This window comes from Saccopteryx leptura, chromosome 4 (genome assembly GCF_036850995.1).
Source record: "Saccopteryx leptura isolate mSacLep1 chromosome 4, mSacLep1_pri_phased_curated, whole genome shotgun sequence".
NCBI lineage: Eukaryota > Metazoa > Chordata > Mammalia > Chiroptera > Emballonuridae > Saccopteryx > Saccopteryx leptura.
The window spans coordinates 34276397-34301359 of NC_089506.1; the positions used below are offsets into that span (position 1 = coordinate 34276397).

The 24963-nt window shown below is 43.4% G+C and overlaps 1 protein-coding gene across 9 annotated transcripts in view; it reads left to right on the forward strand.

Moving 5' to 3' along the window:
- CSGALNACT1 (chondroitin sulfate N-acetylgalactosaminyltransferase 1) overlaps positions 1-24963 on the forward strand; it is a 333608-nt gene that overhangs the window by 148068 nt on the left and 160577 nt on the right. For 3 of the 9 annotated variants that reach the window (XM_066380455.1, XM_066380458.1, XM_066380457.1), the window contains one exon: positions 12025-12119. The exons of 3 other annotated variants lie outside the window; for them this stretch is intronic. The gene's annotated coding sequence lies outside the window, so the exon portion shown is untranslated. Of the gene's footprint in view, positions 1-10648; positions 10797-11514; positions 11697-12024; positions 12120-24963 lie in introns of those variants that run through there. 3 more of the 9 variants (XM_066380454.1, XM_066380453.1, XM_066380460.1) reach the window with 3 other exon arrangements.

Here is a 24963-nt window from a genome sequence, read left to right on the forward strand (position 1 = left end):
CCTGTCTTGTAAACAGCAGATAGTCAGATGTTGAGGAGCTTTGTCTTTGTTTAATAACCCATTCACTTTTATCGTCATATTTGATGCGTTCTGTAAATCCAAATCACATTCTCTGTGACTTTGTTATATGAATTATTATTTTTATTTTTTCATGGTGATTTAAAAGGCACACATCCAGTTCTTATCCTGTTATTGCTAATTTTGTGGTTTTTAAAAGTAAAATTGGTTTATTTGATTCACTCAAATTAGCTATAAAAGTTCATTTAAAAGGAAGCATTCAAAAAGAAGTCACAAGCAATGGTGCTCTTCGTGAGTAGACTATGCTAAAGGGAAACATTCATTTTATTTCAGGTGTATACTTTAAGGTAAAAAAAACAGTAGTATTTTACAGTAAGGCCAGTTTAATGAGTCTTCTCCCACCACTCTGACCCTTTGTTTATTTCAAGACTGATGTAAGTAACGATGACAATAAAAACATCTTCACCCTCTTTCTCTGTTACCTACCCTGCCTTCTTTGTCACCCCTTACTCTGTACTTACCACAAGGGGCAGAGAGCAGCCAGCCAGTGGTGGGTGAGGGTGGCATGGTGTGGCAGAGATAGCTCTGAGTTGTTAGAACTGGTTAAGTCACTTTCCTTCTGGGCTTCCCTTTCCACATCTGGAAGAAGTTTCAGAGGTGGGAACACATGGTCTCTGAGGTCACTTTTAATTTTGACTTTCTATAATTAAACAGTTTATTGAGGACCTATTTGTATAGATAGCATCAGTACCAGGCCCCATATATTATAGAATGAGAAGCACAAAACCAATCCACATTTAAAAAGAAAAGAAATAAAAAGATACTAAGCAGACAAAAGATTCTATAGCTTGATCCATGTGGTGTTTACATTGTGTATGGGATGTAAAAATTCACTGGGCTGTACCTTTAAGATGAGGGTACTTAATCACATCACTTGTGTATTTTATACCTAAATAGGAAAACTAAACAAACAAGAAGAAGAAGAAAAGAAAAGGAAAGGAAAGGAAACCTGTTAAGATGTTTAAGAAGAGAAGAACAAGTGGCAAGATATATATATATATATATTTTTTCATTTTTCTGAAGCTGGAAACAGGGAGAGACAGTCAGACAGACTCCCGCATGCGCCCGACCGGGATCCACCCGGCACGCCCACCAGGGGGCGATGCTCTGCCTATCCTGGGCGTCACCATGTTGCGACCAGAGCCACTCTAGCGCCTGAGGCAGAGGCCACAGAGCCATCCCCAGCGCCCGGGCCATCTTTGCTCCAATGGAGCCTTGGCTGCGGGAGGGGAAGAAAGAAACAGAGAGGAAAGCGCGGCGGAGGGGTGGAGAAGCAAATGGGCGCTTCTCCTATGTGCCCTGGCCGGGAATCGAACCTGGGTCCTCTGCACGCTAGGCCGACGCTCTACCGCTGAGCCAACCGGCCAGGGCATGGCAAGATATTTAAAGGTTGTGATTATGAGGCGGGACCATGCGGTGGAGGGCCCACGGGAAGTAGATAGGGATTTTGAACCCTGACAACACCAGATATTAGCTTTGGATGCTTGTGCACATTCTTTAACTTTTTGAGACTCAGTTTCCTTAGTAAAAATACAATTTGTAGTTTTCTACTTTACGAGGCAGTCAGGGCATTGGATGAGTTATGCGGCACATAAAGCACCTGGCATGTGGTAGGTGATCAATACATATTTTTCAAAAGAAGCAGCGAGCTGGTATTAAAAAAACCATATGACAGAGTCAAAGAACTAAAGGACTTTACATCATTCTTTTGAAATCACCCCAAAATAAATAGAACCTAGAAAGCCCAGTGTTAGATTATGAAGAAAAAGCTAGGCTGATATTTTCCTGGTGACATTACAGCTTGGTAATACCTCTTTTGGAGAGCCACTTAGCGATTTATAATAAAAATCACCTAGCTGATCATGGTCTTCAAACTGTTAATCCCATTTTTTCAGATTTTAGTCTGAGGGAATAGATCAAAAAGGAAAAACAAAATTTATGTGTTTAACAATGCTCGTGTGTGCTCTGGCCGGGCAGCTCAGGGGGTTGGAGCGCTGTCTTCATAGGCCGAGGCTGCAGTTCCAGCCCGGGGCGGGGCACACACGGGAATCAACCAGGAAGTGCAGAGATAAGTGGAGCAACAGATCCATGTTTCCTTCTCTCTCTCCATTCCTCTCCCTCTCCTTCTCCCTCTCCTCCTTTCCTTCTCTCTTCTTTCTCTAAAATCAATCAACACATTTAAAAACTTAAAAAAATAAAAATGCTTGAGTGCATTATAATAATGTGTAGAAACAACTAGCTGAAAGGTGGCTAATTAAACCATTCAGCAATACAATGGAATCTTGCTCTATTTAGAATGACAGATATATGGAGATTTTGAGCAAAAATAAAACCTATGTCTGTGCAGTGACAAAGGCAAGGAATGAATTTTGTAAATCTCTGAAATTATGTGAATTTCTGGCTTTATGTGGGAAAGGGATGATCTGTATTTTAATTTTTGGCTTATTATACAGTAATCCCCCCTTATCCACAGGGCACACTTTCCAAGACCCCCAGTGAACAGCTAAAACCACGGCTAATACAGAACCGTATGTATGCCATGTACTTTTCTATACATACGTACCTATGAGAAAATTTAATTTATAAATTAGGCACAGTAAGAGATTAACAACAATAGTGATAAAAAATAGAGCAGTTATGACAATATACTGTAATAAAAGTTATGTGGATGGCTTTGGGGCCATTCTTTAGTAAGATGAGGGACACCTGAACACAGCACTGTGATACCACATGGTCAGTCTGATAACCGCGATGGCTGCTAAGTGACTAAGGGGGACGAGGAGCACATGCAGTGTAGATACGCTGGGGCGAGGGGTGTTCACGTCCCAGGACATGTCAGGGTTTCATTATGCTACTCAGAATGGCACACAGTTTAAATCTTATAAATTGTTTATTTCAGACCAAGGTTGACCACGGGAAACTGAAACTGAGGAAAGCAAACCTCGGATAAGGAGGAACTATTGTAGTGTAACGATTACTATTAGTCAATAGAAATAAAGTAGAAACAAAAATTACATATTCTGAGATAGAACAGGGTGTCTATGAAAATATTGTTTAAAATGTAGACTAAAAACAGTACAGGCCTGACCTGTGGTGGCACAGTGGATGAAACATCCACCTGGGATGCTGAGGTCACTGGTTCAAACCCTGGGCTTGCCTGGTCAAGGCACATATGGGAGTTGATGCTTCCTGCTCTTCTTTCTGTTCTCTTTCTTTCTCTCTCTCTCTCTCTCTAAAAGTGAATAAATAAATAAAAAATCTAAAAATATATAATAAAATAAATCTCTTAAAAAAACAAAAACAGTGCAGATCATTAGGTAGAGTTATAGAAAAATAGACATTATATTTGTTGTACATATTTTTAAATTTGCCTCACCAATGCATTTTGCAAGTAGTTATTGCACTTGAGAAATGCTTATCTCAGAAAGAGTCAGCTTAAACCCCAAAACACAGAGATGAAAATTCACGAGAAGTTGTTCCTTTCTTTAAATTATAAAGAATTTTTGTTTTATTGAATTTATTGGGGGTGACATTGGTTCATAAAATTATATGGGTTTCAGTGTACAATTCTATAACACATCGTCTGTATATTCTGTGTTCACCACCCCAAGTCAAGTCTCCTTTTATCACCATTTATCCCCCTTTACCCTTCCCTACCTCCCCCCCAATAATCACCATACTGTTGTCTGTGTTTATAAGGGTTTTCTTCCCTTCCCCTTCCCCTTCCCCTTCCCCTTCCCCTTCCCCTTCTCCTCCCCTCCATTCCTCCCTCCCTTTCTTCTTTCCTTCCTTTCTTTTTGCAAAAGGTAAAAGGAACAGTTATTCTTAAAGATGTCAAGTCGCCTCTTGGTTACATTTTTTTCCAGCTGCCTTCTTTTCCTTTTCTTTTGTGATAATGAAGAAGGTTTTATGGATGCTGAAGTGGTTTACAATTGCCTCATTTAGTTGCTCTTATTTTTTATGTCTGATGGGTCAAAAAATTCATCCATCATTTAAAAAGAGAAAGTGACGTGTTTTTAATGCAGAGAGAGAACAGCCACTTTAGAGCACCAACAGGAGGGGACAAGGGGAGCCTGGTACCGCAGCCACAGCATAGAAAGTGCTTTGGATCATCTCAGATGTCAGAAGCTTCACAGGGACAGTGGAATGAGCTGCTGGGTGGTGGGGTGCCTGCTTTTTATCACCTGAAAGTCCAGATCAACTCTACAGTGTTTTTAGAGTGAAAAAGATTGTCAGAGTGCAGGGGAGAACATGGTGGGCCCTGGTTGAGAAGCCTTCCTCCTTTGCCTCGGCCTTCCTGTAGGGCTGGCCCTTGGGAATAGAATCCCTCTGGGAAATAATGAAGGAATTTGCTAGGGGTAGGTGTTGAGAGGGCATTTAGGTGTTTCAGGGGATAGAAGAAGCTTTGAATCTGAAATATGTTTGGGGTCATGGAAAATTATTGAATCACAGAATTGAAAGGAGTCTTAGAATTTGATTAGTCCAAACCCTTAATTTTACCAAAGAGGAAATAGACTCTAGGAGAAATGGCTTGCCCAAGTTTACAGTCTGGGGCAAAACCAAGTCTGTTGATTTCTGGCCATTGTTGTTCCTGTTCCACCTTAATGCACTGTATTGTGTGCTCACCACCCCAAGTCAAGTCTCCTTCCATCACCATTTATCCTCCTTCTACCCTTCCACCAACACTTGTTCACTCTTTACCCCTATTTTGCTTATCTGACCATGGTAGAAAGTGAAAATAAATTTTAAATATTTAAAAATATTGATTAAATATCTATGTTTCCTGTTCTCCAACCCCATTTCATTGTTATTCAGTATACATAGTGAATAGTATGTAGCAATTATAGATTTCCTGAGATTAACACTCATTTACATTCTGTATGCATATTTTTTTAAAAATGGTGTCTATAAGCAGTATTCCTATGTATTTATATGAATGTTGAGATGAAAATTTTCTCTTGTCTCGATGAGTTTCAGTATAAAGCAAGCATCCTTCCATTGGCCTGACCCTATGAACTAACTTAATAAATTCTGTTAAGTAAATATTTATACATAGTCCTCATTTTCATGGTGAAATATTGATTCTGTTCATGTTAACAGTCTTTTTTTGAAAACGTGGACAGTATGTTCTCAATTCTCTTGCAGCTGGAGCATAACATGAAATAAATTAAAAAATTGATACAGCAAAAGTAATACATTTGCAAGATAATGAGAGATCATTTGGGAGGCAAGTCCATTTTTGTAATGACTTTTTGCCAACATCATAGTATCTCTCAACTATTGACAATCCTGCATCCAGGAAGGAAGGAGATAAAAATTCCCATTCAAAATACCCATTCATGTTTTGCAAAAGATTTAATTTCTTCATCTATCACTGTGTCACCAGCCCTAAGTATACTCTAGATCAAGCCTCAGTGCCAGGAGCACGGAGACACGGAGACTTGGCAGTATGGAGGGTAGCATTTAGCCAGAGGGAAGCATAAAGAAGCCAGAGAAGGCAAACGTTGCCCATTCTGCGTCTCAGACTTGTGTTCTGGGCAGTTGTCCTGAGAGCACTCTGCCTGAGAAGCCTGGGAACACAGGAATTGAAAATCCGAGCCCCTGATGGAGATGTATGTACTGACCTTAAAGATGCTACATGGATTCTAGTAGCAGATAGGTTTTTATGGAGAGTCGTAAAAAGTAAGTACGGTTTCTGTACTGGAAGGTAACTTGGAGATTATTTGACCCACACTTTTATGGTGCAGGTGACTTGCCCAAGGTCAAATAATAACTCATGACAGACCTGGGACTAGACCTGGGATTTATGAACCACACACTTGTGTGCCCTCTCCATGTTGCTACCTCTCTGCTGTTGGGGCTGGTCTGTTGGTGTGCCGGGTGTTGGAATATATGATTTGTTCTTGCCGAGCGGCCCCATGTAAAGGTCTCTGTTGCCTGGGACGTTGTATTCTTGCTGAGCTATTCTTATTGAGCATGTGTCTTCTTTGGGAGTGAGCTTACTTTGCTGAATGGAGTGCTGTGCTTGCTTGATTCTACCAGCCAGCTATGTGTCAGAAAGGCCATGGCAAGATGTAACACTTGCTTAATGGATAAACTCATGGTTTTGATTGCCAAATGACCTATTATCAAGTAGTCTCGTAAAATCTTTCTACTTAGCAAGGCTATAATTTTAATTCTTAGAAGACCTTGTACTGTTTTTAAGTTCCCCCTCCTAGTCTGATTATCTAAGTCTAAACGCTCTCGTGTATTCATCATTTGTCTGGGCAGCCTGTTTTCACCTGTACCGTGTCTTCCTATTCTCCGTGCAGGGTGGGGGCAGCAGCAGGTAAAGATATCCTCTTTTACTGAAATCACTTTATTTTTCAGGTCTGGAAATGGAGACTCAGAAGTTATAAACTTGTTTAGAGTCTTGTAGTAAAGCATTTAAAATGATGTCTTAGCTCAAGCCGCGATAACATAACACCATAAACTACGTGGCTGGTCCACAGCACACATTTATTTCTCACAGTTCTGGAGACTGGAAGTTTAAAATCCTGGTGTCAGCACGGTTGGGTTCTGGTGAGAGCCCTCTTCTGGGCTGTGGGCAGCTGACATTTCTTTGTATCCTCACATGGTGAAGAAAGAACTAGCTAGCCCTCTGGCCTCTTATAAGGGCTCCACCCTCATGACCTAATTAGATCCCAAAGATCCTACCTCCAAATGTCATCACATTGGGTGTAGAATTTCAGCGTATGAATTTCAAGGGGACGCGGTCTATAACAGATGAAAACCCAATCCCTTGTTCCGCACAGGATTAAGTGTAGCAGATCTCTCTGAAACACTGTTCATGCCTCATTAGCATCTGTGATGGTACCTAACATGTGTTGAGCAGCTGCAGTCTGATAGGGGCAGGGCTGGTCCAGAAGAATTTAGTGGAAGAGGGTATCTCATGAAATGAACAGTTGCATAGGAATATAATAACTATGATGCTGCAGACTGAGTACCATGAAACAGAGCTCTTATATGGAGGTCCATTAGCCATCTATCTGTATTTTAACTGATTTAGGAGTAAGACTGGGTTATTGGTCTCACAGCCAATGGCAAATGGAGCAATTTAGTTCCTTTCCCAGAGACTAGATATTACTCTGATCCTCTCTGATCCAAATTAAACTGCCTTTCTTTGTGTTCTGGCAGCATAATATTTGTATCTCTATTTAGCATGTGAGTCATTTCATTTTTCATTATGTTAGTTGTTCCCATGTTGATAATGTCAGGATGGTTGAAAAAGGAAACTCACAGGGACCCCATCGCCTAGTTTGGGAGGCACCTGATAAATCTTTGAAATATATAGAACATACTCTTTGATACCCTTGTAGATGGTAATAAACCGACATTTTAAAAGAGACTTTAAATAATTTAGTAAGATTATTTTGTTTGCTAATAGTATCTGAGATTATCCCTATTTATCAGAGTGAAAAGTTGAAGTGAAGAAAATACTAGTGATTAGGATTAGGAATAAGAAAGAGATACTGTCTCCTTTAGTTTGCTTCTGTACACATGAGACCAGGACACAGAGGGTCCTGTGCTTCATTTCATAGAATAATAGAGAACAACATTTCGGGGAGAGAACTCAAGACTTTTAAAGTCAGTTGTGCCCTAAAGCCTACCATTTTCCAGTAAAACTATTTAAAGTGAAAGGAATGTGGTCAAGAAGACAGTAGCATGTGATTTATAACGTGTAGCATCTGAGGGCACTTTCTTTTCTGAAACACATTCTTGAGAAATATAATTTTAGAAGTTGGTTGCACAGTTCCTGACCCTCATCCTGCTGTGTCTTCAAGTACTAGAACATAGAGGACTCTATTGATTTATACAAATAAAAAGCATTACCATCAAGGTTTAAAAACATATATGTTATTATCCACATATGGACAGAGAAAAATCTCTCTAGGCAGCCTTAGTTGGCAGACACGTATCTAATCTCTTAGTGCTTTTTGTTATTTTAGGCACACTGATGATGAAAGGGCTTTTCAGCCTTCTCTTCTTATTTTTCACATTTCAGGAAACAATATCTGACATATGGTTTAGGTGGAGTAAAGATTTAAAGATGTACAGTTATGAAAGTTGAGGAAACGTTGAGACTTATAAGGCATGTGGATGGGTACTATCGCACCATTGGACCAATTGTGTTTTTGTACTCCTTTGGACGTGAAAACGCTGGGAACGTTCCCTTGTTAGTTGTACATCTAGTAGAATCGGTTCCTAGATTGTTAAAATATTCTTGATCTCAGTGTCCTCATTTTCAGCTGCTCTTTTCCACTGTTGGTTTTTGGGAGTCTCCTTTTAGCATGGTGAAAAGCTGCCTTATTTATGGAGTACTGCTAATAATGGATGTGTGTCAGATTCTGTTACTGTGGGGGTGCTGTGGGGCAGACTTCCCGACCTTTAGAGTCCCCATGAGTATGTTTCCAAAACCCAAGTATGTGCTGTCTCCTTGGACACGCCCCCAGCCACTCTCGAGCACATGTTGCTTTCCCTTGCCCACCTGTTGCTGTAACTACTCGTCATGAAGCTATCTCAGAAGGTCCTCGATAATCCTCGCTCTCTGTGCCATACTATCGAGAACACACTGGGCATCCGATGACAGGAAAGGGTACATCAGACCTGTATACAAATATTTAGATTGAAGAAATGCTATTGAGCACTGTTTTCTGAATTGGACAAAGTGAGGTACTATGTATATATCTACTCTGTGTACCTGCAGTTGCTTTTCTGGATTTAGCTTTCAATTTTAGCATATTCTTATTGTCTGTTTATTTGCTAGGAAGACTTTTCCAAGAGTGTGCTTTTGTTGCTGTGATTTCTCATGAAGGATGAGGGATTCAGGAGGTTGGGGAGGGTCTATGTTCCCACGGCCTCAATAGTAGTCTCTGCTAGGTTAGCACTTTAACACAGCTAGTACCCATCTCTGGTAGAGAATCATTCATGAGAACTAGAACTTGCAGATAAAGCAATGTTGCATAATAGAAAAATTAAAGGCTTGCTTTCCTTTTTCTTTTTAGAGCTTAGCTTTTTTTTTTCTTTTTTTTTTTTCCTTTTTTGTATTTTTCTGAAGCTAGACATGGGGAGAGACAGTCAGACAGACTCCCACATGCGCTCAACAGGGATCCACCCGGCACACTCACCAGGGGGCGACGCTCTGCCCACCAGGGGGCGATGCTCTGCCCCTCCGGGGTATCGCTCTGTTGCGACCAGAGCCACCCCAGTGCCCGGGGCAGAGGCCAAGGAGCCATCCCCAGCGCCCGGGCCATCCTTGCTCCAATGGAGCCTCGCTGAGGGAGGGGAAGAGAGAGACAGAGAGGAAGGAGAGGGGGAGGGGCGGAGAAGCAGATGGGCGCTTCTCCTGTGTGCCCTGGCCGGGAATCGAACCCGGGACTTCTGCACGCCAGGCCGACACTCTACCACTGAGCCAACCGGCCAGGGCCTAGAGCTTAGTTTTTGAAGTCAGAAAAATCCTGGCTCTTCCATGTACTGGTTGGGAAGATTTCCTAACAACTTTGAGCCTCACTTTCCCATTTGTAAAATGAGAATATTAATGCACGTATCCATAGCATTGTTGTGGGGGAGGGTCAAATGAGTTCATACGTAATGCAGCTAGCAGAGTATGGGACGTTATAGGTGTGCAGTTGAGGTTCCTTCCCTTTGCTCTAGTGGGGAGATGTGTGCGTGGTAACACGTACCTGTGGTTCACCTTCAGTAATTTTCCATGCTGCTGATTCCCCTCCCACAGTGATCTCTAGGGAGTCTTGTCAGTGGTTCTGCCTTCCTGTCTCTTTCCTTTTCCATTACTAGCTGGGGATGACTACCTTCTTGGAGAACATGAAGTGTATAACTGCTAAGGAGACAATGCACTTCCCAGAGCCAAGGATCAGGGTGTTAATAAGTTCTATATTAGGAAAAGAGGGAGGAACTGAGCCATCTTGTGGCTCTTAACCCGCAGTTTGGCACTCCTGGGACCCGGCTGTAAACTATGGTGTGCAGATGAAAAAACTAAACATTTCTCTTCAAGTTGCTGGAGTGAGAGGAACAAATTAGATCATTAGTGATCATGTGGAGGTATGAGCTGACAGTCTACTTAGTTTCATTATTAAAACAAGAGTGGTTTTGAATAATGGGGATTTCCCCCCTTTTTATTTAGATGGCAAAGAATTTATTAAGAATGTCAAGAAACAGCATGTCGGTGATGGAGTCTCCCAAGCTGCCCCCTGCATGCTAGAAGACAGAGAAGAAACCTTAAGTGGTTGAGAATAAGAATATGAGATGAAAAGCCAAATTATAAACTCATTTCAACTCTTGGCCTGCGGGCTCTGGAGTAACATTATTTGTTGTCAAGGTTGGAAAACAACTCAGATCCAGGTCCAAGTGATTATTCCACTTTGGCATTGCTGCTTTTCTGCCAACTGCAATTCCATTTAGACATAGATTAATTAGGCAGGCAGGGACGGAAGTGCGCATTGTGAGAGCGGAGCCAGAGGAGGCAGGGCTGCAGCCTGTGGAGGGCCATGCCTGCAGCCCAGGGAGCCACCTGCCCAGCCCACTCCAACAGGAAGCCCCCAGTGTGCCCATGCCAGTGTGTGGATACTACAGACGGGCTCCACACCTTAATAGTGATCAACCTCGTTCTTCTTGACATTGAACACTCATGTCAATGCTTCAGAGAAAACCTTCAAACTGAGGTGAAGGAAGACACAAAAATGGGGCAGATCAGCCTTAGTTCCTGGAGGCTGTCCCCACGGAGAAAGGGGCTGGTGGATGCAGCCCCGAATGGTTTGAGTCTGTCCTTTGGTCTGGTGTCACCATCCTGCTCCCTTCTTATTACGGCATGTAAAACAGGAACCATAGTACTTTTTACTTTTTTGCTGTTGCTTGAATTACAAAGACAGATGAGACAGAATCATGAAAACTCTTGGGAAAGACGACCCTGCATTAATTAATTGAAGATAGCATTATTAACGCTTAACAGGAGGGCTTAGTCCCTTTCCAGGATATTCTCTTTGCTGTTGCTGCCAGAGTGTTTGGCTTGTTATCTCTTTTCCATCTGCTTTTATCTTCCTTGATACATCTGTGTCCTCCAGTGGAATTCCTCCAAGGCAGGGATGGTGCGGGGGGAGCGTGGCTGAGTCTCGCCTGCCTGGCTCGGCTGGGAAGACCAGCGGGGAGCGCTAGGCAGGCGGGTTGGGGCCGGGACCCGCGCTCGTGCACCCACCCTGCAGGGAGCGCGGGCTCCTGGCTGCTCCGGGCGGGCGGGCGGGGTGGGGCGGCGCTGCGGGCGGCCAGGGGACCCGGGCTTTCCTGCCATCCTCCGACTCTGCCGAGACATGTGAACCTTTTCCTTCCCTCGGGGAAAACTTCCAGGAAGATTCGCTATTTTTTTTTAAACATTTCATTCCATAGGACCATCAAAAAAAAAAAAAAAGTGGTGACGCTGAACACGGTCCTTGCAGAGGGGGGCAGCACTTCGACTCCTGGCCCCAACCTGGCAGCCCGGTGGCCTCTGCTGCTCCAGCCCCGGCCGGCCGAGCAGCGGCGAGTTAGGACGCAGCGTGTGGGCAGCAGGCACGGTTCTTAATGGCGAGGTTTGCTTGTTTTTTTTTTCTTCTCCTTTTTTTCTTTATCAAGTAAATATGACTCTGCTTTGCTTTTTACACACCTTTCTTCATGGCTCTCACTATTTATTAAACCTTGATTATATGAGGGTTTTTTTTTTTTAAACAAATGTTTTGTATTTTACCCATTGAAATAGGGAGGGGAACTACCATTCTGCTTTTTGGGGCGATATTGTGGATGAATTGTATTTTAGATCCTAAATGATGGACAGTTTTACCATGTTGTAATAGCACCCACAGTTAAGACATGGAAATTCACAGGGGCGACCTCCTATTTTTATTTTATTGTATGTTTTAGAGTCCTTTCCATTTCAAGGAGAGAAGCCAAAGTGTTTGTGCCTAGTGGAGGGAGGATGGAGTCCCATCCATAATCTTCTTGTCCGGTACTTCCAGGTAAGTGAGCCCGTTAGCCCTAAATTACTCACGTAACGAAGCTTTGTATGGCTTGACCTGAACTCAGTATTCTGGCTATGTTTGAAGTGTGTTCATTTCATTTACTTCCAATACTTTGATTAATAGCAAATTATTATTTTAAGATATGAATACTTTTTCAAAGTAATACAATTACTTGGCTGCTTTGAATCCTTCTACTCACTTTGCAAAGCCTGTAATCTACATTTGACTTAACCAACTTCTTCAGAATTTATCTCTTCCCAAAGTGGCAAATGACTTCAACCAATAATGTATTTAAAAGAACTACATGATTCATTTTTTAAAAAGCTGTTGAATAGGAACATTTGTTCTCCTTTTGGAAAGTTGTGACAGAATATTAAGCTTTCTCAAATATTTAGCCTATAATCAGATGGGCACTGTAATTTTGATTATGCTATAAAATAATTTTTTTAATAAAATGGCTTAGGAAATTGAAGAATGAGCTCCCTTTTTAACTTATAACATCTTAGAGATATACTTTCTAGAACTCTTGGAGACTGGTACCCTAGGGATTATACGGTTGATTTTAGTCTGGGGACAAATGTAAATCTCTGGAACGTTGTTTTAGTTCTGCTCTTATAACCAGTAATTTTGTGTTTCTCTGCAGTAAGATATTTTATTACATCTGGCAAGACTAAACTTAAAAACAAAAAGAAAAAAAAACAAGAGCCTTAGGGACATCGTTAATGTTGCAATGCAACAGTATGAAATAGGAAGTTATATATGTGGTTCCTATCTTCAGCAGAGCAAACCATTTTTAGTTTTCTTTAGAAATTAGTCAGTCAGTAGACATCATAATGAAAATAGGTGAACTATGCTCAGTGTATACATATCACGAAACCTCTTCGCCCTTCCTCTTCATATAACACATTTCTATAGAGGTTTTGTTCGTGATTTTGTAGTTTTTGTTTTTACTTTTGTTACACTGATTACAATTAAAGAAGGAGTGAAAACATTTGATTTTGTATTAATGAATTGCTTTGTACTAAAACAGTAGAGTATGAGAAGCTTAAAAGAGATTGTGTCTGAGTTACTAATTAGAGAAAATAAAAACAATCTTGCTCAAAAGTTAATAACACAGAAAAACACTAAAGAATAATTTTTCTTTTTCTTTTTTATTAAGTGAGAGACAGGGAGGCAGAGAGACAGACTCCCACATGTGCCCCGACTTGGATCCGCCCGGCAAGGCGGGTGATGCTCTGCCCATCTGGGGCCGCTGCTTTGTTACTTGGCAACTGAGCTATTTTATTTTAGCACCTGAGGTGAGGCCATGGAGCCATTCTCAGCACCTGGGGCTAATGCGCTCAAACCATTCGAGCCATGGCTACAGGAGGGGAAAAGAGAGAGAAGGGGGAGGGGTGGAGAAGCAGATGGTTGCTTCTCTTGTATGCCCTGACCAGGAATCAATCCCTGGACTTCTACACGCCAGGCCAAAGCTCTACCACTGAGCTGACTGGCCAGGGCCATAATTTTTCATAAACTATTTTCTGAGTAGAAAGTGGCTAAGAGGCCTGAGTGACTCAGGACCAACTTGAGGGGTATATGGAATTGTCCTGACCTCGGGTCTGTGACATTTGATGTTTTTGTGGACAACTTGGATGATGTAAACTGGCACAGTGTTATTAGAACACAATGTAGACCATAATTATTGAAACCTTGATATAAAACCATAGGAAAGCGCCAAAGTAAACTTTACAAAATAGAGAAGCGATCAAAAGCTGATTGAGATCTACTTGGGCCAATGCAAAGTTTTAAGGTGTTTGTTCTCTAATATGAAGCTTTTAGGGTAGCAAGACAAGGAATGCTTGGGGAGGCAGGGCAAAATGGCCGAGTCAGACATCCCAGGGTGGGTGAGGGGCAGCCACGGTGCTGTGGATCCCTGGGCAGGCACGCAGGATGTTACCAGGGAGCCAAGTCTCCACCTGGGCAGTGTCAGCTTGGGAAAGTCAGTTTTCCAGGAATTACTCCTTATTGGCCTGAGTCCTTGACAGACTCAGAGTGCAGACCTTCAGCAGACCTGCAAGAAACCAACGAGAAACTGCGAAAAGATTGTGGTCGGGTTGTTTCTTTCTCCTCTGGTGGGCAGAAAATCCATACCAGTGCCTGGTGGCTATGGAATGCAAGCAAGGAGAGGTTTGATTCAAATATTTAATAGCATTAAGGCCATAAAAGGTTTTCAGTACAGATGTCCTGGTGTTCTCTATGCATCCTTTACAGAGCTTGTTCCCCCACGGTTCCTTCTCAGGGAATTGCCACTCACCATGTTTTTACCCTGCCCCGTTCCCTGGTGCTGTATTTCCTGTCCCCTCTGTCTGGAAATGTACCCACATTCCACACTTCCTTGATTCCAGGCCTTCTGTCGAGGGAGAAGGAGCTGCTGTCTTGCAACCTGCACTCCTGGCCCTACCCTCCCAGGACTCGCCCCTTGCATCCCTCTCCTGCCTGGCCCTCCCCCGCTCACCAAGACTGCTGGGTGCTGTGTAGGTCTCCACACTCTTCTTTCTACCTGGAATACTTTCTTCCTTCCCACCCCGCGCCCGGGGACCTCACACTGCTCCTTCGGCAGCCGCCATCTGTGGAGCGTTCCTATGCAGGCATCCCCAACGCTTGGAAACAGCTCCTGGCGCCTGTGAAGCACTGAAGAAGGGAATGAATGGGTGAGTGAGTGGAAAAGTGAATAAAGGAATGAAGAGGCCTCCTCTTATTCCCTTAACATTCTTCTATCCTGGCTCATGTCATTGCATTGTCATTACTGTTTGCATGACAGTCTCCTGGCCTCATCTAGGAGCAGGGTCCAGATCTCTCTCTTCTTGTCTTCATGGTCTAGTTAGTCTCTTGTGTAGTTTCTGGGGAATAGAAACTCTCTTTGCAGACAATAACCTTGTAGCTCTTTGCAGTTCTGTGAGCCCCTGAGATACAACTCCAGATAACATAAAACACTAGCAGATTCTATCTTTTTTTGGTTTTGTTTTTGTTTTGGAATGAAGCAGGTATTGTAAGTAAATACTAATATAAAACTATAATGTAGTAATTGGGCAAGTTGCTCATAGTTGAAAAAGCAGAGACTTGAGTAGATCACTCTGTATTTTTTAAAGTGGGCCCTTTTGGCCATGTTTCAGACTTTGAAAGTCTTTCAATGTAATGGAATGAGGTGTGACATAAGGTCTGTATACTTTTAATGAGTTTCAGCCTTTGCTGCTACAATTTCAGTGTATACTCCTGGGCCATCATTTGTTTTCAGCAGTGGAGGGTACTCCAGCCAGGGGTCAGGAAATTCTCCCTGGCACCAGAGTGGATAGCCTGTGATGCCTGAACTACCAGTGGGTTTTCATTTCTCCCTATTGATTGACACTTAATTAGGCCTTTTTTTTTTATTGTCTTTTCTCTTCTGTTTTGGGGCCCTGCTTATTGAGCTTCCCTTTTCATCAAGCTCGTGTCTTGCCTCTAAGCCTGTGCTTCACCCTCTCACGCCAGCATCGTGTTCTGCGGTCCCCTCTCTGCAGTGCCTTCTCTTTGCTCTGTGCCCCCCAGCGCTGTTCCTCCCCCAGGACTCAGCTCTGGAGAGCCTTTCTAGAGCCCCGCCTAGGGTGGGCGGGGCCATCGTGCCCTTCTCTCACCTTATTTCCCCCCCGTTATTTACAGTTGTTTACCTGTTAGATGTCTGTCCTTTGACCGTCACTGCCGTCAAAGGAGACACTGTCTCTGCATTTTCAGTGTCTAGACTATGTTCATATTCATATTGAAAAATGAATGTTTGAATAAATTTCTGGTATCTGCAACCCTCTTCCGAACCTAACAGTGTTGGTATTTTGACTTGCTGAGTACATCATGTTTACTCTACCTTTTTTCTTTTTAACATTTGTATTTTCTGTGCTACCATGGAGGGGAGGGAGTTGAACCCGAGTGGTCTGGCTCCAACACCAGTGCCTGCTTAAATACTTAAAAAATATGTCAAAGAAGGTTGGAAGCAAGCCAAGTGTCTGTTGATGGATGAGTGGATAAACAAAACGTGTTTGTGCATACAACTGAAGAGTATTCCCCTTAAATGGAAGGAAATTTGACACACACTACAACATAGATGAATCTTGAGTACATGATGCTAAAGTGAAATAAGCCAGTCACAAAAAAGACAAAATGCTGTATGACTCCACTTATATGAGGTGGCAGTCATAGTCATAGAGAGAGAGTAGATTGGTGGTTGCCACGGGCTGAGGGTAGGATGGAGTGGTTTAGTTGGTAAAGAGTTTCAGTTTTGCAAGATGAAAAGTTCCGGAGATTGGTTGCACAACAATGTGCATGTACTTAACACTACTGAAATGCATACATAAAAATTATTAAGATGGTAAATTTTATGTTGTGTGTATTTTACTGTAGTTAAAAATAACAGAAAGTAAGCCAAAGTCTTTGCTTTAGAAAAAATAACCAATCCTTTTATCAATAATGGTCATTGGTGCCAGTTCAACACCAATAGGAACCCCCATTTTGGGGTCTGGTGAGGAATGAAACTTTGTTCAGTGCAAAACAGCTCAGTTTTGACACAGAATGGCTGTGAAAACAGCACAGCTGTGAGGCAGCCCTGGGGCCAGGCCCCTCTCTAGCCAGACAGCTCTACTCTACTCCTCATGGTCTGATCTGCTCTACTCTGGGGAAACATCTTAGGTGTTTTAGCTCAGCCAGGGATGATGCAGCATTCAGTCTTTGATGGGAAGGGAAAGTGTGTTCTGGGAGCCAGAGGGGAGGTGATTATAGGTGTTTTAGCTCAGCCAGGGATGATGCAGCATTCAGTCTTTGATGGGAAGGGAAAGTGTGTTCTGGGAGCCAGAGGGGAGGTGATGATATGGACAGAAATCCCTGCCCCTGGTCCCTTATTGGTCTGTCCTCATGCAAATGAGGACTCCAGATTCCCACAGTTTGTTTGGTCCAAAAGGCATTGTCCTGATTGGTCAGAATAGGGCCCCTCTGGTTGGTCAGAGCTGTGCAGCTCTAATTGGATGGGAAATACCTCAGTCCTATTGGTTGATATAGGATCCCAGGAACTCCTTTATAAGGGCTGGCTCAGGTGTCAGAACACAGTTCAGTGAGGGCCTCTCTGTGAAGTGTAGTTTGCATGAAAGGCCCCTGTATAGAAATGACTACTAAACTCTTTCTTTTGTTTTTTTAATTTGTGCCCAGTTAGCCACCATAAGCCCTTCTTAGCAAGTGTTTTCTTTTATTTTTTCTTGTTTTTTGTATTTTTCTGAAGTTGGAAACGGGGAGGCAGTCAGACAGACTCCTGCATGTGCCCAACCGGGATCCACCCGGCATGCCCACCAGGGGGTGATGCTCTGCCCATCCGGGGCATTGCTCTGCCACAATTGGAGCCACTCTAGTGCCTGAGGCAGAGGCCATAGAGCCATCCTCAGCGCCTGGGCCAACTTTGCTCCAATGGAGCCTTGGCTGCGGGAGGGGAAGAGAGACAGAGAGGAAGGAGAGGGGGAGGGGTGGAGAAGCAGATGGGCGCTTCTCCTGTGTGCCCTGGCTGGGAATCGAACCCGGGACTCCTGCACGCCAGGCCGATGCTCTACCACTGAGCCAACCGGCCAGGGCCAGCAAGTATTTTCTTTCTCAGAGTTCACACTTTTAAAAATTAAAAAATAAAAAATGGAAAGAATTTCTTTGATTTGGGGACTTTTCTTTTTCTGAGTTTTATTGTTCATTTGCTCAGATTTTAAAATCACTTTTTATTTTAAAATGCATTATGTAGTAAAAATGAGCTGTGTTTTCATTGATAAGATCTTTGGAATTTTAGAGCTTGTTATTCCTTTTCTTATTTTGCCTATATTTGCAGTTCAAATCTGATTCAAAATTGCCCTCTTTCCTCACCTGTTTTTCTTCAACAAACAGGATCTTATTGCTCATCCAGAAATATTTGTATGACACTTAAAAATTATTTTTCTGATTAAGAGCAGAAATGTTTGTTCTGTCACAGGCAGAGAGCATGACAAACTCCAGGGTTTGATTTGATTGCTCATAAGGAGCCAGCTACTTCAGTCATTTCTTTCTTTCTTTTTTTTTTTTTCCCCATCACATTAATGGACTTTTCATGTGGAAAATCATGACTCTAAAACTGTAAATTACACTCTGGTGCTTGAAAGAACACAATTTTTAAATGTTCAGCTGACACTTCAGGAAGCAGTTCTCTTTTTACCCAAAGGTTCTGACCCACTCTGTAATAACTTTCCTGAAGAATTTCAAGTGAAACTTGACTCTGGGCAGCCCAGGGACATGTTTGCTGAGGAGGGAAGCAAGGATGTGCTGGAGCCCTGTGGAAGGGTTTGAGGGGAGAGTGGGGATGGGAGAGGGGAGAGGATGTGCTGGAGCGTGTGGAAGGGTTTGAGGGGAGAGTGGGGATGGAAGAGGGAGTGAAGACCTGCTGGAGCGTGTGGAAGGGTTTGAGGGGAGAGTGGGGATGGGAGAGGGGAGAGGATGTGCTGGAGCGTGTGGAAGGGTTTGAGGGGAGAGTGGGGATGGAAGAGGGGAGAGGATGTGCTGGAGCGTGTGGAAGGGTTTGAGGGGAGAGTGGGGATGGAAGAGGGGAGAGGATGTGCTGGAGCGTGTGGAAGGGTTTGAGGGGAGAGTGGGGATGGGAGAGGGGAGAGGATGTGCTGGAGCATGTGGAAGGGTTTGAGGGGAGAGTGGGGATGGGAGAGGGGAGCGAGGATGTGCTGGAGCGTGTGGAAGGGTTTGAGGGGAGAGTGGGGATGGGAGAGGGGAGCGAGGATGTGCTGGAGCATGTGGAAGGGTTTGAGGGGAGAGTGGGGATGGAAGAGGGGAGAGGATGTGCTGGAGCGTGTGGAAGGGTTTGAGGGGAGAGTGGGGATGGGAGAGGGGAGCGAGGATGTGCTGGAGCGTGTGGAAGGGTTTGAGGGGAGAGTGGGGATGGAAGAGGGGAGAGGATGTGCTGGAGCGTGTGGAAGGGTTTGAGGGGAGAGTGGGGATGGAAGAGGGGAGAGGATGTGCTGGAGCGTGTGGAAGGGTTTGAGGGGAGAGTGGGGATGGAAGAGGGAGTGAAGACCTGCTGGAGCGTGTGGAAGGGTTTGAGGGGAGAGTGGGGATGGAAGAGGGGAGAGGACGTGCTGGAGCGTGTGGAAGGGTTTGAGGGGAGAGTGGGGATGGAAGAGGGGAGAGGATGTGCTGGAGCGTGTGGAAGGGTTTGAGGGGAGAGTGGGGATGGAAGAGGGGAGAGGATGTGCTGGAGCGTGTGGAAGGGTTTGAGGGGAGAGTGGGGATGGGAGAGGGGAGAGGATGTGCTGGAGCGTGTGGAAGGGTTTGAGGGGAGAGTGGGGATGGGAGAGGGGAGTGAGGACGTGCTGGAGCGTGTGGAAGGGTTTGAGGGGAGAGTGGGGATGGAAGAGGGAGCGAGGATGTGCTGGAGCGTGTGGAAGGGTTTGAGGGGAGAGTGGGGATGGAAGAGGGAGTGAGGATGTGCTGGAGCGTGTGGAAGGGTTTGAGGGGAGAGTGGGGATGGAAGAGGGGAGAGGATGTGCTGGAGCGTGTGGAAGGGTTTGAGGGGAGAGTGGGGATGGAAGAGGGGAGAGGATGTGCTGGAGCGTGTGGAAGGGTTTGAGGGGAGAGTGGGGATGGAAGAGGGAGTGAAGACCTGCTGGAGCGTGTGGAAGGGTTTGAGGGGAGAGTGGGGATGGGAGAGGGGAGAGGATGTGCTGGAGCGTGTGGAAGGGTTTGAGGGGAGAGTGGGGATGGAAGAGGGGAGTGAGGATGTGCTGGAGCGTGTGGAAGGGTTTGAGGGGAGAATGGGGATGAAAATTAGAGATGAAGGGTAGACAAAAGAAAGGATTTTAACCTTCTGGAAACTTGAAGCTCAATTATTACTTCGATTTTTATAGCATTACAAACACGATCATATGGTCAAGATTACCAGAAAAACAAAACCCAATCCAAGTTGATACTTTAATTTTGTTCCGAAGTGCTTTAAAATGGTATGGTACTGTAATTAGAAATATTAGTTAGTGTTTATCATGAAGTGTTTTAATAAAGAGTTGCATATTTTCAACTCAACATACATATTTTGAGACTTACTAAGTTTTACACTTTAAATGCATTTTGTGGTCACCAAGTGCTAACTCTTAGATTGGAATCCAGTCTCTGGGGGAAGGTGTCAGTCATCTGCAGAGGACTGAGGAAAATATAGTGATGTTTTCAAAGAAGTAGTATAGTATTTGCTTTAAATGCCTTTCCTTTGAAGTTCTGGGGGTTTTACTTATGTATTAAAATTTAAAGCATCTGTTACTTAGAATAAAATGATAGTTAATATTTAAAATTCTTTTGATTGGCAAATTAAAATGTTAGATATTATTTAATAGGAGTTTTGGTTTCAAGAAACAGAAATCAGTAGACTAACTTAAACAGGGAAGGAATCTATTGGGAGAATTTCTCATCGAATTGATAGAAGAATCAAAATCTCCTATACAGTATAATAGAAACTTGCAGCCAGGGCTACGTGTATCCCTAAATGTGTTTTCTAAGTTTATAAAACATGAAAATAGTCCCAAGGCTGTGAGATAAATGCCAAGAAAGAGAGGTCTTGATGGGGAGAAAAAGGCTTAAATTAAAATTAGATTAAGTACCATCATGTGATTTGTAACATGTGACTTTTATGATGATTTATTGCAGCAAAGTGAAATAAAACACCTGTAACCTCGTCCTAATGTGGGTTTTGACGTAATGTTGGAGTGAGAACTGTGCCTGGGTGCAGATTAGCTGATTACGTGCGGGCTGGTCGTGTTGTTTTTGTGTTATATGATCACCGAACTTTTCTTCCTCTAAAGCTCTTGCTGTGTGTTTTGGTCTCAGTGTCATTGTTCAGCTCACTGTAATTTGATTGAAGTCATCTTAACTCTTATATTTAGTACTTACAAAGCCAGATTGTGAATATTATGAATATCAGGTGCGATCTGACTTCTTTCTAGGATTTGACAATTTGACCATTGTCCTTGAAACTCACTTCCCTTGGCTTATATAATGTGACAGTAAGCTCTTCTAGTTTTTTCTCCAAGTTCTCTGGATGTTCCCAGCTTAGCTCTTTTCCTATCCCTTACACACTGACGCTCCCTTAGCGGTCCATTCTCCTGTTCTCCCATTCTGTATGTAGTTTCTTCTGGTCTAAATGGTGAACTTTCATCCATTTACTGCTGACTTCCAAATTTGTTTCCCCAGCTCAGTCTGCTCTGCTCTTCGCAGACTCCTGGCCATCTCTACCGTAGATCGCACTAGCAGCCTCCACTCATGTCCCCAGCCGAGCTCTCACCCCGGTCGCCAGCCCAAGCCTCTTCCTTCCAGCCAGTTACCAGAGCCAGACGCCCAGAAGGCATCCCTGACTTCCTTACTTTTGTTCGCCCTGCTTCTATGGTCTGTCGTCAGGGGCCGTCACCCCGCCCAGCCCTTCTCAAACTTCCCCACTTCTCTTCCTCCCCGTCTCAGGGTTAGCTCACACCCTGTGTATCATGTTTCACTTGGACTACTACGGTGCCTCTTGAACTCATCTCCCTGCTTTTACTCCCCTCCACCATGCCGTCACAGCGGCCTTTCTAAAGTGCATCTTCGCTCATGTTGCTTCTGGTTCAGAATCTATTAGTGGTATCCCAGTATCTCTGCAGTAACCCGTGCTCTGGTGTGCCAACCATACCGAACCTCATGTGGCCTCTGGCATGACCCTCTGTCCCCGGGGTCGGGGCCTTTGCTGTCTCTTCAACCTGGGATGTCCTTTCAGACTCATTGGCTGGGCCAATTCCTACTCATCCTCCAAGACTTGGCTTAGGTGGTCCCTTCTTCCTGGTCCCCTTTTCCCTGGGTAAGCGTCTCCATTTATGACACTTAGTAAATGGTGTTATTGCCATTTGATTTTCTTGCTTGCTTATTAGCTAGCCTGTGATTTCTTGAAGGTACTGGATCCTATTGGGACAACTTTACATCCCCAGCACCTAGCACAATGCCTGGCACATAGTAGGTGCTCAACAAATGTTTGTGGAATAAATGATTGATGGATGTGTGTGAGTCATGAATGGAACCACCTGCCGCTTTGATAAGGAAGGTGGCAGAATGTTGGGCAAAGGATTTAAGCCTTTGGTTAATTTCAAACAGTTATCTTTCTTCCAAGCCCTTTTCCTAGTCTATCCCTTCCCCCCTCGAAGAAGGTCTCTAAATTTTTCCTGAGTAAAATCATGGGAAATAGTTAAGACAAAAAAGTAAACGAATGAAAGAAAATAACTGATTTTTAGGAAAAGTCAAAAGTACACCAGAGAAATAACTTCCTGGTAACACAATTTACTATACTTTTGATTTCTAGTTATCAACTGTCTCATTTTGGTTTGGGAAACAAAAGCAAATATTCACAGTGACCAATGTGATAACCAGTGAACACATTGGTGTCTGAGATGTAGTCATGTAGTTTTCTTCCTTCTAAAGCAGACTGAAGGTGTTATCTAAGCCTTCCTTTTTTACTGGATTTCTCCTTTAAGTTAGAGTCACACATGGGTATGACCACGGCCCTTCTCCCCTCCTGTCATTGGGCAGTTTGGTGTTGGGGTCATTGCGTGAGTGTCTCTGGAGGAGAGGCAGTTTAGCTCCACAGAGATCTAGACTCCGCACTGGAACTGAGCTCTATTCCTCATTAGCCGTGTGAGTCAGTATGAGTTCACTATCCCCTCTGCCCTTTCCTTTCTGCATCTGGAAAATGGACCGAATGGTATTTTTTAGAGTTGTAAGAATTGTGATTAATATTTATGAAGTACCTGGCACATAGTAGGTGCGCAATAAAATTATGATCAGTATTAACTAATACTATGTAAAATTTTACATTATTCTAAAATGGAGAAACGACAACAACTCTGTTCACTGTTCCTTCCCTTTTCCTTTTCCGTCTTACGTTATTGAAAGAATTCAGTTGTTTGTTGGTTACTTAGGTAGCTAACTGGATATCAACCATGAGTCAGCCAGCGCGAGGTGCTGGAGACTGAGGAGGGGTGTGACACTCCTTGCCCTCAGGAGCCCACGGTACGGCCCACTGCAGCTGGGTCTTCTGGGATGCTTGGGAACATTCCAGATCGCTCCCATGTTTGGACCCTCCAGAAAGGTGGCAGTGGCCAATAACACAATGTTGGCAGCTGAGGCCCTGGTGGTCCTGACCCTCCTACAGGGCCACTGCAGCTGTTGTTGCCACTGTGACTGCTCAGAGAGGTGGCCTAGGAGCTGATCTCTCTTTCCAAATATCTGCTCTTTGAAAAGAAACTTTCCTATTCCTGTCGTATTGTGGAGCTTGATCAAAATGTTTTGGTCAGAGGTTTAACCTTCTCAGTTTATGATGCCGTTAGTGTCTCATTAATTTTTCCAACACCCCTTGGCTAAGTGAAATAGCTAACATCTTTTTTTCATGAAGTATATTGCTCACAAAAATTAGGGGATATTTTATAGCTTCATATTCGTTTTGAAATATCCCCTAATTTTTGTGAGCAGTGTAGTTAGGTCCACTAGTTTATGAGTGTGTCCTAACAACTTTGTAGCTTTTGGAAAACAACCACAACAACAATAAATAGAAAGAGAAATAGCTTTATCTTATTCATTAAAGCGCAATTATCCAATACTTACTAATGGGATGTGTGCATCTCTTGGGTGCAGCACAGCTTCTAAAACTTTGGAGTCAGATTAGACACTACCATTTCATTGAGTAGCAGCTGCCTTTTTATCAGTAACTGTTGAAAGTGGAGTTCCACAAAGATGTGATATCATCAGGAGGAATGTAGCGCAAGTTAATGTTGCAATGTGAACTACCTTGAGCTAGTAGTTTGCATGATGTCCAACAGATGTCTGGAATCACAAGGCTTTGCTTGAAAACGTCAAGTATTTGGAATCACACTGTGAACTCCCTTTGGTCCCCTGCGGTGCCTCAGTGCCTGGTTTGAGAACCATAGATTTAGGTCTCAGAATCTTCCTGGGGATGGTTTGCCATCCTTCTGTAGCCTTCAGCCACCCAAATACATGCCTTAAGGGCAGGTTAGGGTTAAATAACTGTGAGGAGCCAGATTACAATTTCACCACACACAGACGGGAGGCAGAGATGACATTTCAATCTAATTGAAAAAAGTTGAAAATTCCTTCTTTCATTTATAATACATCTCAGGTTAAAGAGGCCTGAGTTTGCCCCTCAGCCAGTACTGCACCTGCTTTGCCAGTGAAGAAAGGATTAGCTGTTTACATGGTTTATTTGATAAGATATTTTACTTAACGTATTTTGTTTGGCTCACTTATTATTCTCCCCACAAGCTGCTTATTTTCTATGGGTTGATAATTTGCTTGTAAAACATTTTAGCATTATCCCCTTCAGGCTTTGGAATAATGCTCTAAATCTTCTAAAAACCAAGATCATAATAAGGTTTATATCTTTGTGCAACAAGATACAGTAGCTGGGCAAATTAGCTAGATCCTAGAGAAATTAGATCTAGGTGACATAACAATTTTAATTTTTATGAGCTTTAGCTAAGTATTTGAGCTTCAACTATGAGAAGACTTTCCTGATAGGAATTAGGGGATGTTTAAAAAATCTAGGTAGTTTTAGAGCAATAACTAGAGGTGACCTGCTATACCCAGTCTGAGGATTTCAGAGTGAGGATCTTGGCAGATGGCTTTCCCATCAAAGGCACTTTCACTGCCTTACCCAGCCTATTTCAAATGAGTGAAAATCAGGGAGCATGTCAGCCTAGATCCCTGGTCGGCAAACCGCGGCTCACGAGCCACATGCGGCTCTTAGGCCTCT